General features: G+C 39.3%; 1 pseudogene; it reads right to left on the bottom strand.

Moving 5' to 3' along the window:
- Nucleotides 1-4,980: 4,980 nt before the first annotated feature.
- LOC140340174 (U2 spliceosomal RNA) lies at nucleotides 4,981-5,193 on the bottom strand (annotated as a pseudogene).
- Between the last annotated feature and the right edge of the window lie 10,480 nt (nucleotides 5,194-15,673).

Raw genomic sequence — 15,673 nt, 5'->3', positions numbered from 1 at the left:
AACTCCTGGATTACACTCCAAACCCTGTATATCCTCCATGTCGGATATAGGAATATCAGGGAGTGTACTGAACACTGGTATGGGAACATCCGCACCATGCGGCACAGGTCGTCTTGCTGATTCCAAACCAGGGTACTCCCACTTGTTTTTCTTGAAACGACTAAAATCTTTTACATTCACAGCACAAAAATAACATTCATTATGATGCTTTTTGGGCTCTCCCCATACCATAGGTACACCAAATTTCAAACTTTTCAATTTTCCATTTTTCCACTGACATAAACACTCTACACAAGTTTTGCATACCATATGGGGATCCACATACTTTTCTTAGTCCCCCAGTTTAATACCAAAATATGCAAGATATGCTTGTTGCACAAATTCTGTAATGTTCTCTGTTTTTGCTGAGAATATTCACCACAAATGTAGCAAAATACATTAGGGTCATTTAAACAACTTTTTCTTGTAGAACTCTAAAAAATTTCTGAAATTGTAAATTTCTGTAAAAAAAAAATAATTGCATGGATAAAAAAAGTGCAAATTAAAGTTTCTTGAAAATAATTCTACATTTAATATAAAAAATGCAAAACATCGGTGTAAATAAAGATTGATAATAATATGCTGTGTTAACATTTGTTGTTGGTAAAATCATCTATTCCGATTCCTGTATCACAAGAACTAGAGACAATTTAATGAAACTGATGACATTTCTGTATTCAGCAGACATAAAATACACTAAATATGTTGAAAAATCCTAGGCAAGTGAAAAAAAAAAAATTTTGTTGAGCTGTGTTATTATTGGAGAACCTGGGTGATCCAGCAAACTTGAAAAGGATTTCTTAAAGATCATTTGCTAGTAGACCTGTTCCAGGTTTGCTAGATCATCCAGGTTCTCCCATGATAGTCTATCTTCTCCGGTCTTTGAGAGCTTTAGTAAATCAGAGGGAGACAGACTGCTCCACAGTATCCAAGAATACTGTCATCACAGAAAAAATATTTCTAACTCATGTTACAAAACACAAAATTCCCATAAAGGAGTTAAAACCTATTTTGAGTTATAAAGGATAGTGTTATGCACAAATCACAGCTCTTTTGTTGGAAAGTTTCATCAAATAATATAAAGTATTCACTCAATAAAATACAATTATGAAACTCTTTTTGATAAAAAATATAATAAATCAAAGCACTTTTTATTTCCTAGTTAAAAAAAAATTGCCTTTGTGATCTTTCTGCTGATCAGCACAAAAGATTAGCATATCAATCACTACGCATGATTTGAGTAAATTGTTGCATATCAAAAGAAATACTTAAGTAGAATCTAAAATAAAAATGTCAAGTACCAGGCATAAAATTATATATATACACACACATTCAAATAAAGCAGAAAGAAAATGCCTAACACTTATATGACACTGAAAAATTACCCAACTCTATTAGTACATGGCATTACATGTTATATTACACGGCTTTATTGTTAATTAAATCTGGTACGAATGAGCCCTAAGAACAAGGGCATGCTAATCATATTCTTTGCATTGCACAGTACAGTCAAAATAGGATTTTTCTGGAGGGAGTAGTAGTTTAGAGAAAGAGAGGAGTGCAGAGGGCACGTAATTAATTTGTAATAACTAATCTCTGCTGTATGAATAGTCAGGTCCTATGCACATTTTTGTCATCCCTTGCATCAATATGTGTTATGTTAAAGCTGATCCCTAGGAAGATATAAAATGTACATATTAATGCTGCTTTGTAATCATTTATACATAATTAAATTCATTGGTTTAGGCAGTTTAAGTAACACCTTGTAGCAGACTCTTTTAATCCTTATATAGCAAAACTGTGGTATAAGAGGAAGAAGCAGTACAAGGAGACAGTCCGTTAATGTGCAGCAGAGAAAGAATGATGAACCCATCACCGTGCTGCTTCTCTTTCAGTGTCCAGTAAGTAAGTTTTGGCTAGATTTAAAGATGCTGATCTTTAGACTAGACACATCTAGTGACACATGGCACCAATTTAGAAACCCTGTGGGTTGAAGTAATGCACACTTTTTTTTACCTCTGGTTGCTGCAAAGAACAAGATTAAATTAAGCCCGTAATAACACAGCATGCTACAAAGCTGCAACTGTAGGATTGTATTTTGAGTTTATAAGCTTTGGCAAATATATTAATCATAAGAGTAGAGAAAATAGAAAAAATTATTCAGCAAATGATGCAACCTAGATATTTATTTATTAAATGTGCATTTGGCCAATTGGAATTCTGCTTTAAAAGAAGGTAATAAAATCATTGGGCAGGGCCGCGAACCACCAAAATTTTCTCGCGGCCCACTGGTTGGCGACCGCTGCATTAGGGTGTCTGTGAACCACCAGAGGGCGCACCAGTATCTACCACACCCAAAGTAATGATGATCAGTATACAAGGCACTGTTAGGGTAATTTTTGGCTTTCTTCTTTTATTATTGCTGGCCAATGGAGAAATGATATCCTTAACAGATTCACTTAAACTGACCAGAGTCAAAAATTGCTCTTTGCTCAAGGAACGTCTCTGAAAGAACCCTAGTTGAGAAACTCAGGCAATTATATATACTAATTATAATTTTTATTCTAAATATATATTCTAACCACCCACTCAACCTTGCTACTTAGGTATCTGACTGCTTTATTATATACTTCAATAGGGATGTAGTCACAACTAAACAGGCACAGGGTTGCTTGGAGGGGAAGGGGATCCAGTGAGGTCCCAAAATATCAGCTTGTTATGCCTTGTGATTTATTTAAATAAAGGACAAGCTTATCACTATACCATGGGGAATGGTGAATATTCCTGCTTTCCAATACTTGTGCTATAATGGTAATGGTATATTATATAATAATGGCTCCATTTACCAATTCATTACAGTACCCTGCTTGAACAATTGGCAAGCTAGTAAGATGTGTAATGGGTACAATACAAGTCATATGTAGCTGGAAAGTGATTTAATTCTTTGGTGATGCTACTTTTTTTATTTCAGATAGCTGAAGTAAGATCAGTAAGTTCATAACAAAGGTAACATTTTTGGTAATGGATACATTTGTAACATAGATTCTTAGGGTCTATTCTCCAAATACGCCATTTTCAGCAGAATTCATTTTCTACTTATATTTACCTTTCTGCAGGTAATATGCAGTCTTTGTTATAATGTAAGTATCAGTTATTCTTGAGCTATGAATCCAGCAGTTAGGCATTAATGATTGTTATAACTAAATGTTCCATATATATTGATTTTTTCTTTAGGCTTTGTCATAAAACCAGCAAACAACTTTTATGTAAAACTATGTTTACAATTATATGTGGTTTAAACTGAGCTGAAATGAATTACTGTGTTTCATGGAACCCTTTTGTACTACAGAAGTTGTAAAGCTAATGTTAAAATGTTGCTGTGCACTGCAGTTCACTTGTTTGTTATTGATGTTTTTTTGTTCTTTTCTGTGTGCATAGTGTAAATAGGAGATGTATATTTCATGTAAAGTTTATTTCATTTAATTTTTCATAATTCTCAAATGTTAAAACCCAACTCAATCCAAAATTGAACCAGAAACATTCTTTAGGCAGTCATGCTGATTTGTGTAAATTACTTTTAGAACTGAATGTACAAATTCAAAAACCTACTGTGTAGCCGTGCTTGGCTGTAGCTGGTCACCTATCCATATAGCCTGAACCTCTTGTGCCCTTTAGTTTGCTGGTAACATATTTTTTTATGATTGAAGTATGCTGTGTATGTTGTCTAGTCTATATTATTTCATCCAACCACTGGCTGAATTTAGAGATAACAGAATTAGCTGTAATGCAGTGTGTAAACACATTTGGCTTTATTAAACAGATATTCTGTCTACCGCTTTGGTTCTATACACTGTTTGTATTCACTTATCATCCTGACTTTTCCTTCAGTTGTTCATCTTTGGGTTTAGTTAGGCTTTATATATTTAAAACTATACTGTCAGAGATATTAGTACTATTAATGTATAAACAGCTACAGAATGCTTTTTTTTGAAAGCCCATTTTAATGTTCCCTAAAAGTTTTATTTCAAACATATAAATGGAACAATGTCATGGATGAAATGTGTCTTTTAACAAACAATATTCAATTCACATTGCACAAGAAATATTTTAGGACAAATGGCACCTTTTACTTGCAAAAAATGGGACTGCTATGGGTACAACATTTTTAGTTTTACTAATGCATATATAGCTCACTCAGAGGCATACATATGAAGCAATACACAGATTAAAAATTATTTATAGAGGATATTGTATTCATCTGGAGGATGAACATGGTGTTTGTAAAGCTTGCTTTTTTTACTTTTTTTATCAAAGATCCGCAGTGTGACTCTTCTCGTGTGTCAAAAACAACACCAAATCAAAACCCAGTGCAACAAAAAAGTGAAGTGCACAATTGTGCAACACAAAAAATTGCACCAGGCGTCCTACATGGTCCCATCTCTAAAGGGATTAGGGCCTCTTTACCTGAAACCCCTGAGGTGCAAGGCTCCTGACAGGGGACAAGCTTCCCAATACTGAGCATACCTTACCCAGGCCGTAGCCTAGACAAGGCACCTCCATACTGTGAGGGCTGACTGGAGCCAAGCCCTCCCAATTATCATCCTGAAGAGAGGCCCAAGGTTAGGGAGAGTGCAGACTCAAGGGTCATGGTGAAGCCAGGTGGACCACCCCCTACTCTTCTGGTTTTCATGGTGCAAAATTTGAAAAAACAAATGTACACAAAAAAAAAAAGAAGTGAAATATGTGCCATGGTATGGTAGTCATGGCTGGCCTTTAGGACGGGTACAAAAAATTCCTCCGGTCCAAGAGGCGGGTTGCAAAAGAGAAGTGCAATATTAAGGTGCCGTGTGTGCAATAATAACTGTGACCTTCTACCGTGAAGTGAACACAGTGATTAAGGTAATCCTGGGCCTCCCAAACCAAGGGTACGAACACCTACTGACCGTCTCATCCTCGGCTCGTAGGCCAGATTGTGGCAGACCCATTCATATCAGCAGGCAGAGATACAGAGTTTGCCAGCCAACAACCTCATCTTCACCTTTTAATCTAGATGTACTAACCTCGGCACCCAACCCAAAAACACCTTGGTTTTCGATCCAGAACCGATAACAACAGATACTACACTTGATCTTAGCCAAAAGGCCAAGAATTGTGAAACTGGCTGTTATCTAGGAAGTTGGAGGATGGGAGATGGCTCTGTGGTTTGTTAAATATACATGAAGCAGTAACCCCAAGCCACACTCAGCGTGGCATTGTAAAGGGCTTACCTGGTAACCAAGATCCCACGGCATCCGTGTCCCCTGGCCTCTCGTCCCCAGCATGACCAATAGGATGTGTGAGCATGTAGGAGCAGTGCAGGGGTGTGTATCTTGGCAGGAAATTTAAAAAGATTACATTGTAATCTGTTTTGATTACATTACTGTTTCCAACAGCTTTGTCCCTAGAGCTTTGTCCAGTGACCTGCTGCACTTTTACTGTTTAATCGCTACCAGCCCTGACCTTTGACCACATCTCTGCCTGCCGCCAGCCCTGACCTCTGACTGGAAACTTGACCACATCAATGGCTTCCAAAAGGCGTCTCTCTAGTCCAACAGCTGTTAACAGCTAGAAAACAGTGATAGTGATTTAGATTTACTTGTAGAATTGAGCAATAGTGATTCATTGGGAGATTTGTCATCAGACAATGAAAGTGAACACAACTACGATTCAGTGATGTGCGAACTTGGTGCTCTATTGACTTTGGTAAGGCTCAGGCAGTGCCCCCAAGGGAAACCCCTGCAGAATTACACTGCAGCACAGTCATGTCAAAGTACAGACCGTTAAATTAAATCGTGAAGCCACAAGTAGTGATAGACTACAATAACAACATGGGAGGTGTGGACAGAGCCAACCAAGCAATGACATTTTACCCAGCAATGAGGAAACAGCAAAATAAGTACTACAAAAATTTTTTTAGGCATCTTGTTGAGCAATGATTGTGTAATGCCTACATTCTGTTCATACAAAAGAGTGACAAGCTTCTGAGTGATTCTGACTTCATTTGGAAAGTTTCTGAATGTATCTTTGTGAACTAACAGACACCATCAATGGCTGTGAATAGAGCTGGGCATCGCGTTGTTGCAGTTGTCACCCCGGAATGTCTGACTGGTCGTCACTTCATGGACTACACCCCACCAACCGAGAAAAAGCCAGCACCTACAAGAATGTGCGTGGTTTGTTGCTCAAAGAGAGATGACAGTGGAACAAATATCAGAAAGGAAACCAGGTTCTCCTGTCCTGGTTGTGAAGTCAGACTTTGTGCAGTCCAATGTTTCAAAATGTTTTCATACCCAGAATGGCTACTAGACCAATATGCAGTGTGTAGTAATTTAACAATAATAATGCACCCTTGTTTGGACAGATTTCGAGGTTTTCGAATTTATTAAATGTATTATTATTTTTTTTTATAATTATTCATAATTATTTATTTTATTATAATTTATGATTTTGTATTTCAAACTTTATCATACCTGGGATGTCTACTAGACCAGCGGTCGCCAACCATGATCCGCGAGAACATTTTGGGGGTCCGCGGCTCTGGCCGGTGCACCCCTGAGTGGGGTCAGAAGAAAGACTCCGCTGGGAGAATGCACCAGCCAGAGATGCGGACCATGTCCCCCGCAGAGTTTCTAGGCACAGGGAGGTGGGCTGGCTGTGTCCCTGGACACAACCTGCTCATTGTCCCATTGCAGGCTCAGATCTGCGATGGTAGAGTGGGTGGGGTTATGTCATGATGATGTCATTCTGCGTGGCTAGGAGACAGTGATTTTAGTCGTTCACGGGACCAAAAAGGTTGGCGGCCACTGTACCAGACCCTTGTTTTGATAGATTTCAGTGAGGTATTCCTAAGAATTACAGGCCTACAATATAAAACAACAAATTACAATGCAAAACAATGTACCGCTTTGACATGCAAAAATACTGACATAATCAGAATGCCAGGGAGGTTAAGGTGATGCTAGCTTGTTTCTAGAGGTAAAGATACAAAAATCTTTACCTGGAGATTTTAAAAAAAAACATACACTGGGGCTCGTTTCACTGGCAATCCACATGTGAAGGGTGGGGTGAATTCCCAATCCCCTGGACCATGTTTTTGCCCAGCTGAGCTTGTATTTTAGGTCAGCTCAACCTTAGGCTCTGGGAAGATTGTGGCAGTGAATGTTTAGAGACTGAATGATTTTGGATTTGTGGTATCACAACCTGACAAACAAAACAAAAACCCAATGCTTATCAAAACTGACCAGGTGGCTAAATGTTTGCATTATTTGGCTGAACTGTTCAGACACTGATCCCCTGTGAGGGAATACTGTGTACTGTGTTTTTATCTTGTTTTTCTTATATTGAAGGTGAATAAAAAGTGAACAGAGAACACTGGGATACAAACTACTGTCCAAAGTACCTTTGCACAAGCAGTTAATTTGAATTGAATTGCTCACAAGGAAAACTTCCTCATGAAAAATTGAAAAAATCCTAATAGTTTGTTCTTCACCCATACGTCAGATTGACATTTTCTGGACCTGCACATGTTCATTAAAGAGGGCCAGAAAAAAAATTGAAATATACTGAAATCCAGTTAATTGTCACAGCTTCATTTGTAAATCCAGCTTTTAAATGGCTCTCTAATACAGTATAATTCAGATGTCTAAACATTTTCTAGAATAAGGATACAGTAGAGAACTATTAGATGCACAGTTAGCACGGTGGAGAAATGTGATAGAAGGGAATAAGGAAAAAAAGCAAATGATAAGAAAGTAAACACATGATCCTTTTCTACATTATAGCTCAAAAATAAAAATAATCAGAAAATACTGGTCTGTACTGTAGGGAAATAAATGATTGGGTCCCCATAAGAAAAGCCATACTATACATTTAAAAATGCAGAAAACTTGAATTTAATACTGGATTCAAAAGATAGTCCAAAAACTTTGGACTGATTATCAGCTTTTGCAGACACTTTATGTTCCTTCATAAGATCTAATAGATGCTTTTTCTTTCATCTCTAAATTCAACCATTGGAAGAGTCCATCAGACGTGACCATGGCACTCAAAATAGAAAAAACAAAAGATGCAAGACTTCATTTCCTGGCAGCCCTCTATTACAGTAGAAACCATGTGTCTACATCAGGAACAGATGGTGAGCAATTATGGGAACTCAATCTAATCACTAATCATCACCAAATGTTTTTGAATAAAAAAATCTGTATTTACAATAAACTTACACCTTATACCAACAACAATAATTAAGAGTTTAAAGCCAGCTTTACCCTTAACACCCAGGTTGAAAACACACATTATGCATAAATTAAATAACTTCAGGGTCTTGGATACTGCCCCTCTTTACTTCTTGCTGTTTTGGTGAAATAGACTATGTTCTACTGTACATTTGTGATATTGAAACACACATATTACTTGTGTGTATTTTTTATCCTCAATTAAGGCAATAACACAACATCCCAGTTATTTATACATCAGATTTTAGCAAATTCTGTTGATTTGTACCAGATTTGATCTGCAGATACCTACATGGGCTACCTAAATAACTTCCTCAAACTCACGATGCGTGGTTATACAGCTTAGCCAGGACAGTAGGGGTGCGATACCATCTGGTAATTTGTAATTGAGTTCCTGACATTTATTGCAGTGTGTAGTAGTAGTTGGTACATATAGGACAGTGTCTGATAGACTCCAAGGAGCATAATGGTTGGCTAAACTGTTGTGGAGGAGGTAAAGATCTAAGAAAATATGTAATTTGTATAGTCACCCACATCCCTAATGTGGGAAGGTCGTTAGCTTGTGTAAGGGTTGTTGAAAAAATAATTTTAAATAGACAATTATGAGGGATTAGCAGAATATTTTACTAACTATCTCAATTTTGGGCACCAGTAAATCTCATAGTACTTGCTATAAGCAACTGGGAGTGCTCTCAGACAGTAAAAATATTCTCATGGATCTTAGGGGATACCCAGCATTCAGGAAGAGGAGGGTGAAGGTTAAAGCCCCTGGCCCAAGTATTAAATATTGTATCTGGCTTTCTGCTTTGTATTCGGTATGCACTTGGACAGGGACTGCAGTTGTTCTGATAAATTAAAGTAGGCTAGGCATTATAGAAGCAGTGGGAAAAGGGAGCATGTAGTTCACATTATAGTACAGCTCACTAGAGAAATGATTAAAGGGGTGGTGATGGTGGCTCAGTAGATGGGACTCTTGGCTTTGTGGTGCTAGGTTTAAATTTTGTCAACAACACCCTCTGCAATGAGTGTGTGTGGGTTTTAAACCTACACCTCCAAAAAACTTGCAATTAGGGTTAGTTCATCCACCCAGAAAATGTTCTTAGTATTTGTGGGAAAAAAGCAGTTTAACCAATATGCAGCATTGGTTGCAAAATGGTTGCATGGGAATATTAATAAAAAATTACTAATCAAATACAAATAAATTAATATTATTATGGAGAAATTTTGTGACAGGCAGAGCATACTGTGTTCATCATTAATTGCCTAAAAATAAGCTCTCAATGATAGCCAGAGAGTGTGATCTGCAATCTCTCAGAAGCACCATAACAACCATTTGCAATTTAAGGAAATTTAGAGAAAAGATTTAGAAAATAACAGTTTCAAAAAATAACTTGTCTATTCCCTTTACTATCTTGTGACATTGCTCAGATGTTACAGATAGAAAGTAATTTTTTTACAATAAATACATAAATTGTTCTGTGATTGCCCAGCAAAGCTGCCAACACCTAGCTGTACCTATACATATAAAGTGTGACAAATACTTTCCAAATAGGTTACTTTATCTGCCCATCCTCAACATCACCCATTGTTGACTGTACAAGAAAAACTGCACTCACTTCCCTGGAAACACTAAAGAGGTTGCCCCCACAACTTGTTTATGATTTACCTAACAAACAAATATTAAAATAAGCATCCCTAACAGTCCAATGTGATTAAAATCATACCATGCTTCAATGACCCTGTACCCCATATATTCCCATGCTTTGGTGACTCCTCACTTTAATGACTCTTGGTGTTACGGTGACATCTGTACTATAGTGCCTGTGTGTGCTCAAATGATCCCATACTATCCCATACTGATCGTGACACTTTGCGTCCATGTGACTGTGTGCTTCAGGAACCCTTCATGTTCAAGTGACTTCAGGGCTTCCATGATCCCAAGTGACACTGTGCTTCATTGAGTCACTTCAGTGGCAGTGTGCTCCAATGACCCTAAGTTCTTCAGTAATCTCTGTACTCAGATCCCTCCATACTTCAGAAAAAACTAATTTATCAATTTCGCTAATAGGTATATCAACTAACTCTTGAACAATAATGACGTGAAAAACATAATAGAACTATTGCTAACAGTTAGCACTCTCAGCTTGCAGAGCTAGGGTCCTAGATTCCAATCTCAGTCAGGACACTATCTGCATAAAGCTTTTGTATTTTTGTGTTTCTGTAGGTTTCCTTATGGACACTTTGGTTTCCTCCCAGATCCCCAAAACACACCAACAGGGTAACTGGCTTTGCCCCAAAAACTGGATTGAGAGTATGGCTATGGTAGGGACATAAGTTTGTGAGCTCCTCTGAGAGACAGTGACAAGACTATAGACTCTAAAACCATCCATAATGTTTCAGTGATACATAAATTCATGATGATAAATATGCTTGTAAAAGTCTCCCAAGCCCACACAGACCTTATGTAACGTTGTTGCTGGGCAGTTTATTACTCTATGTATGCTATAACTGAAGGCAGTGAGCGAGTCAATCAACTAAATGATAGCTAATCTTTTATTCAATGGGATTTCAAGGCAGGAAGTCAACTGCATTGAAAATGACTATTCTCTATTTTTTCCACCCAGTGTTAAAATATATGTGTTTTGAAAATCTCTTGACATGTTCACATTGATTCATGGATGTTATTAAAGCCTTTAATACATATACTGAATTACAAAATTTTTATAAACTAATTTATTGGTCATATATAATTTATTGTTTGCCATGTGGGAATATATTAAGTTATTATTTCTGTAGTCCTGAATGTGCAGTCTTGTGGGGAAGGTTAATGTAGGGGAATGTTTCAAGCATTAAGCCAGCATTACACCTTTCCATTGCAATAAAACATTCAATAAAGAAATGATGTAAATGTTAGTATGTTGAGATACCATTTATTTTAAATGGCATCCCAATGCATTTAAACAATACATGTATCATAGTAAGTCAAGTAAGGTTTAACATTCTTTATTCAGTGGTTTCAAAAATTACCAACAACAATCTAGAAAGAAAAAAAATGACACAAAGTCCAAACAACAGGGGTAATAAACTACAGTCATTGACACAGAATTCATGTGAACACACAAAAAAGAAAAAAAAACACGCATAGCAGGTATTATCACATCAAAAAGTCCAGCTTTGCTTTCATTTTATAAATAAAAGACTCAATTAACAGAATAATGCACAAAACTATGAATGACTTTAAGTAAAAGGGCAATTATGTGACAGGATCAATATGCCATTTAAAATCTGGAGTTTCCCTAATAAACATTCGGCTTCCCCAGATTGAATTGAATTTTTGTACCATGAACACAAGTCATGAGGTTCTCCGTGAGCATAATGTAATTAACTCTACCTTTTTGTGAGAAGTTCAATGAGTAACCTAGTTCCTGTTTTCCCCTGAGGGAGAGTGCGTGAAAGGTGTGAGAATTGTATAGCCTGAGAAGCACTTGGTCTTCCATACCAGGGGGGGATGTGGTCTAGTATTAGCAATTCAGTGCTGCCCATTTGGAATAGATAATTTTTTAATTAGAGAGGGAACTGTATGCTTGTAAAAGGCTGGGCACACATGTGCAATAGTTCTCGTCAGATAATCGGCTCAGGGCTGATATCAGATGAGAATCTTGCGTGTGTACAGCGCTCGTTGTCCATCGTTTGAACGACCGTCCTTGGTGATCCACGGACGATGGATGACGAACGATCGTAATGAAAGTGAAGGGGAGAGAGCGCAGTGGGTGCCGATCCGTCGTTCTCTCCCTCCCCTCTCCATAGAGCAGAACGGTGCTGTATGTACAGCACTCGATCATGCATCCTGCAGTCGTGAAAGATCCTTTCTAATGACAATGATTGCACGATTGTACATAGCTTAACCTTAAGAAGTTTGGAGAGAGAGATCATAGATTTGGTTATCTTAAACAAAAAATCTTTTGCATAAGCTTCTGTGTTAGCACCCCCCTGGAGAATTGCCAGAGATATCTGGGAGGGACCAGACTGCAGTAAGGAGTGGCTCCAGGGACAAAATGAAGATAATACAGGACAAGGGACAACCCTGCCTAGTGTTGTTTCCAATAGGGAAAACTTCAGATGTTGCCTCATTTACCCTAAGGACACAGATGGGTGTGAATAGACTACCCTAATCCAAGACATCATATTAGCACCAAAACCAAAATGTTTTAGAATCTGCATTATGAATCCCCAATCAACCCTGTCAAATGCCCTTTCTGCATCCATAGAAAATAGAAAAACAGGTTTTGTCGATGTTTTAGCAACATGTATCTCTATTGGCTCTAGTGGTGTTGTCCCGTGCCTCTTGAGAGGGCATAAAGCAAACCTGATCAATGAATTACCTTATGCAGATTATTCTGTAATCTGTTAGCCAAAATCTTGGTAAAGTGTTTATGGGTCCGATTTTGCAGAGAGATAAGCATTTAGGTAGCACAGGTCGAAGGGTCCTTATTTGCTTTAGGTTTGACAATAACAGGGACTCCAACAGTGTCTTATGCCAAACTGGATCCAGAGGTCAGTGAATTAAAGGTAGCCATAAAATATTGGGTAGTAGTTTTCCCTGTCTTAGTCCCTGACTTCTCTAAAGGTCCCCCTTACGACTTGGGTCACTTTGAGAAATCACCAATGGTCCCCCCTTACGAATCGGGTCACTTTCCGAAATCGCTAATCGTCCCCCCTTACGAATTGTGTCACTTTCAGAAATCACTAAGGCCCCTCCTTATGACTCCGGTCACTTTCTGAAATAATGAAATGTCCCCCCTTACAAGCCGGGTCAGTTTCCGAAATCACTAATGGTCCCCCCTACGACTCGGGTCACTTTCAAAAATCACTAATAGTCCCCCCGATGACTCAGATCACTTTCCGAAATCAGTACTGGTCCCCCCTTACGACTCGGGTCACTTTCAGAAATAACTAATCTTCCCCCCTTACGAATCGGGTCACTTTCAGAAATCACTAATGGTGCCCCCTTACGACTGGTGCCCCCTCACTTTTCTGAAATCAATAATGTTAACCCATATGCCTTGGATCACTTGCAGAAATCACTAATGGTCCCCCTATGACTCAGTTAACTTTCAGAAATCACTAATTTCTTATTCCCAGGTCCAGAGGTAGCTCCCCCCAACTGCATAGGTTCGTCACCAGACCTAACCTCAAGCGTCTCTCCACCCAACGTGTCAGAGGAGGGCGCCATCTTATAGGATTGTACGTCCTGAGATTGAGGAACTTTTGATCTCTCCTTCAGGCGTCTATCCATACGTACAGCTAGGGACATAGCCGCTTCCAATGACCCAGGATTTTCGTGAAACGCCAATGCATCCTTCAGGATCTCAGATAGCCCATGACAAAATTGACTACGGAGAGCAGGATCATTCCACTCAGTATCCATAGCCCACCTCCTAAATTCAGAGCAATAGGACTCTGCAGAACACTTTCCCTGCTGCAAGCCACGCAACTTGGTCTCCGCCAGGGAAACCCGATCCGGGTCATCATAGATAAGACCTAGCGCTCTGAAAAATTCATCTACCGACCGTAGGGACTGAGATTCGGTCGGCAGCGAAAAAGCCCAAGACTGAGGGTCGCCTTTAAGCAATGAAATAATAATACCCACTCTTTGACTCTCGTCCCCCGAAGAGTGTGGACGTAGTTTAAAATAAAGTTTGCAGGATTCCCTGAACCGAATAAAATTGTCACTTCCCCCGGAAAATCTGTCTGGGAGCGCCACCTTGGGTTCAGGACAGGTCTGATTGTTACTGTCACAACCAGCTGCCTGTGGTCTCTGTATGTGAGAGATGGCCATGTGGAGGTCAGCTACCTCCAAAGACAACCCCTGCAGTTGTGCGACCAGTGCAGAGATAGGATCCATAGCTGCACTGACAAACAAAAAAAATAGCGGTTTTTGGCGGTTGATAATGTCACGGATAACAGGGGAGGGAAACAGAAAGGGTTATACTCTGGACTAGGCCTCCAGTGGCTAGGGAAAAGGGAACGGTCACCCCTTGCAGACACCCTAACCTTGCCCTAACTCCTAACCGTATGAGTATCCCCTGATGGTGGAGATACTCATACACAGGAACCTGGTCCATACTAGCCTTGTATAGCCCTAGCAGTAGTGTCTGGCTTGAGACTGCTGGTTCCTTCCCCTATGAAGGACCCAGTGTTTCCCTGAGGCCTAGTAAACAACTAAATAACCATAAAACCCCAAAACACCAAAAGACCAAAAGTAAAGCAACTTATCTTATTAGCAGATATGTGATTTCTAAGTGACCTGAGTCGTAAGGGGGGACCATTAGTGATTTCAGAAAGTGACCTGAGTCATGAGGGGGGGACCATTAGTGATTTCTTAGGGACCAGAGTCGTAAGGGGGGACCATTAGTGATTTCGGAAAGTGACCCGGGTTGTAAGGGGGGACCATTAGTGATTTTGGAAAGAGACCGGAGTCATAAGGGGGGATAATTAGTGATTTCAGAAAGTGACTCGAGTCGTAAGGGGGGACCATTAGTGATTTCTGAAAGTGATCTGAGACTTAAGGAGGAACATTAGTTATTTCAGAAACATGACCAGAGTCGTAAGGGGGGACCATTTGTTATTTTTGAAAGTAACACGAGCCGTGAGGGGGTACCATTAGTGATTTCTGAAAGTTAACTCAGTCATAAGGGGGAACCATTGGTGATTTCTGAAAGTGATCCGAGGCATATGGGGGAACATTAGTGATTTCAGAAAAGTGACCCGAGTCGTAAGGGGGGACCATTAGTGATTTTGGAAAGTGACAGGAGTCGTAAGGGGGGACAATAAGTGATTTCTGAAAGTTAACTGAGTTATAAGGGGGGACTATTAGTTATTTCTGAAAGTGATCCGAGGCATATGGGGGAATATTAATGATTTCAGAAAAGTGACCTGAGTTGTAAGGGGAGACCATTAGTGATTTCGGAAAGTGACCTGAGTCATAAGGGGGGACCATTAGTGATTTCTGAAAGTGACCTGAGCCTTAAGGGGGGACAATTGGTGATTTCGGAAAGTGACTTGAGTCATTAGGGGGGTGACCATTAGTGATTTCAGAAAATGACCCAAGTCTTAAGGGGGGAACATTAGTGATTCCAGAAAGTGAACTGGGTTGTAAGGGGGGACCATTAGTGATTTCGGAAAGTAACCGGAGTCATGGGGGGGGACAATTAGTGATTTTAGAAAGTGACCCGAGTCCTTAGGGGGACCATTAGTGATTTCTGAAAGTGATCCGAGGCTAAATGAGGAACATTAGTGATTTCAGAAAAGTGACAAGAGTCGTAAGGGGGGACCATTAGTGATTTCTGAAAGTGATCCGAGGC

This window comes from Pyxicephalus adspersus, chromosome 10 (assembly GCF_032062135.1).
Source record: "Pyxicephalus adspersus chromosome 10, UCB_Pads_2.0, whole genome shotgun sequence".
In the NCBI taxonomy this organism is placed as follows: domain Eukaryota; kingdom Metazoa; phylum Chordata; class Amphibia; order Anura; family Pyxicephalidae; genus Pyxicephalus; species Pyxicephalus adspersus.
This window is presented reverse-complemented; position numbering and strand designations above follow the sequence as displayed.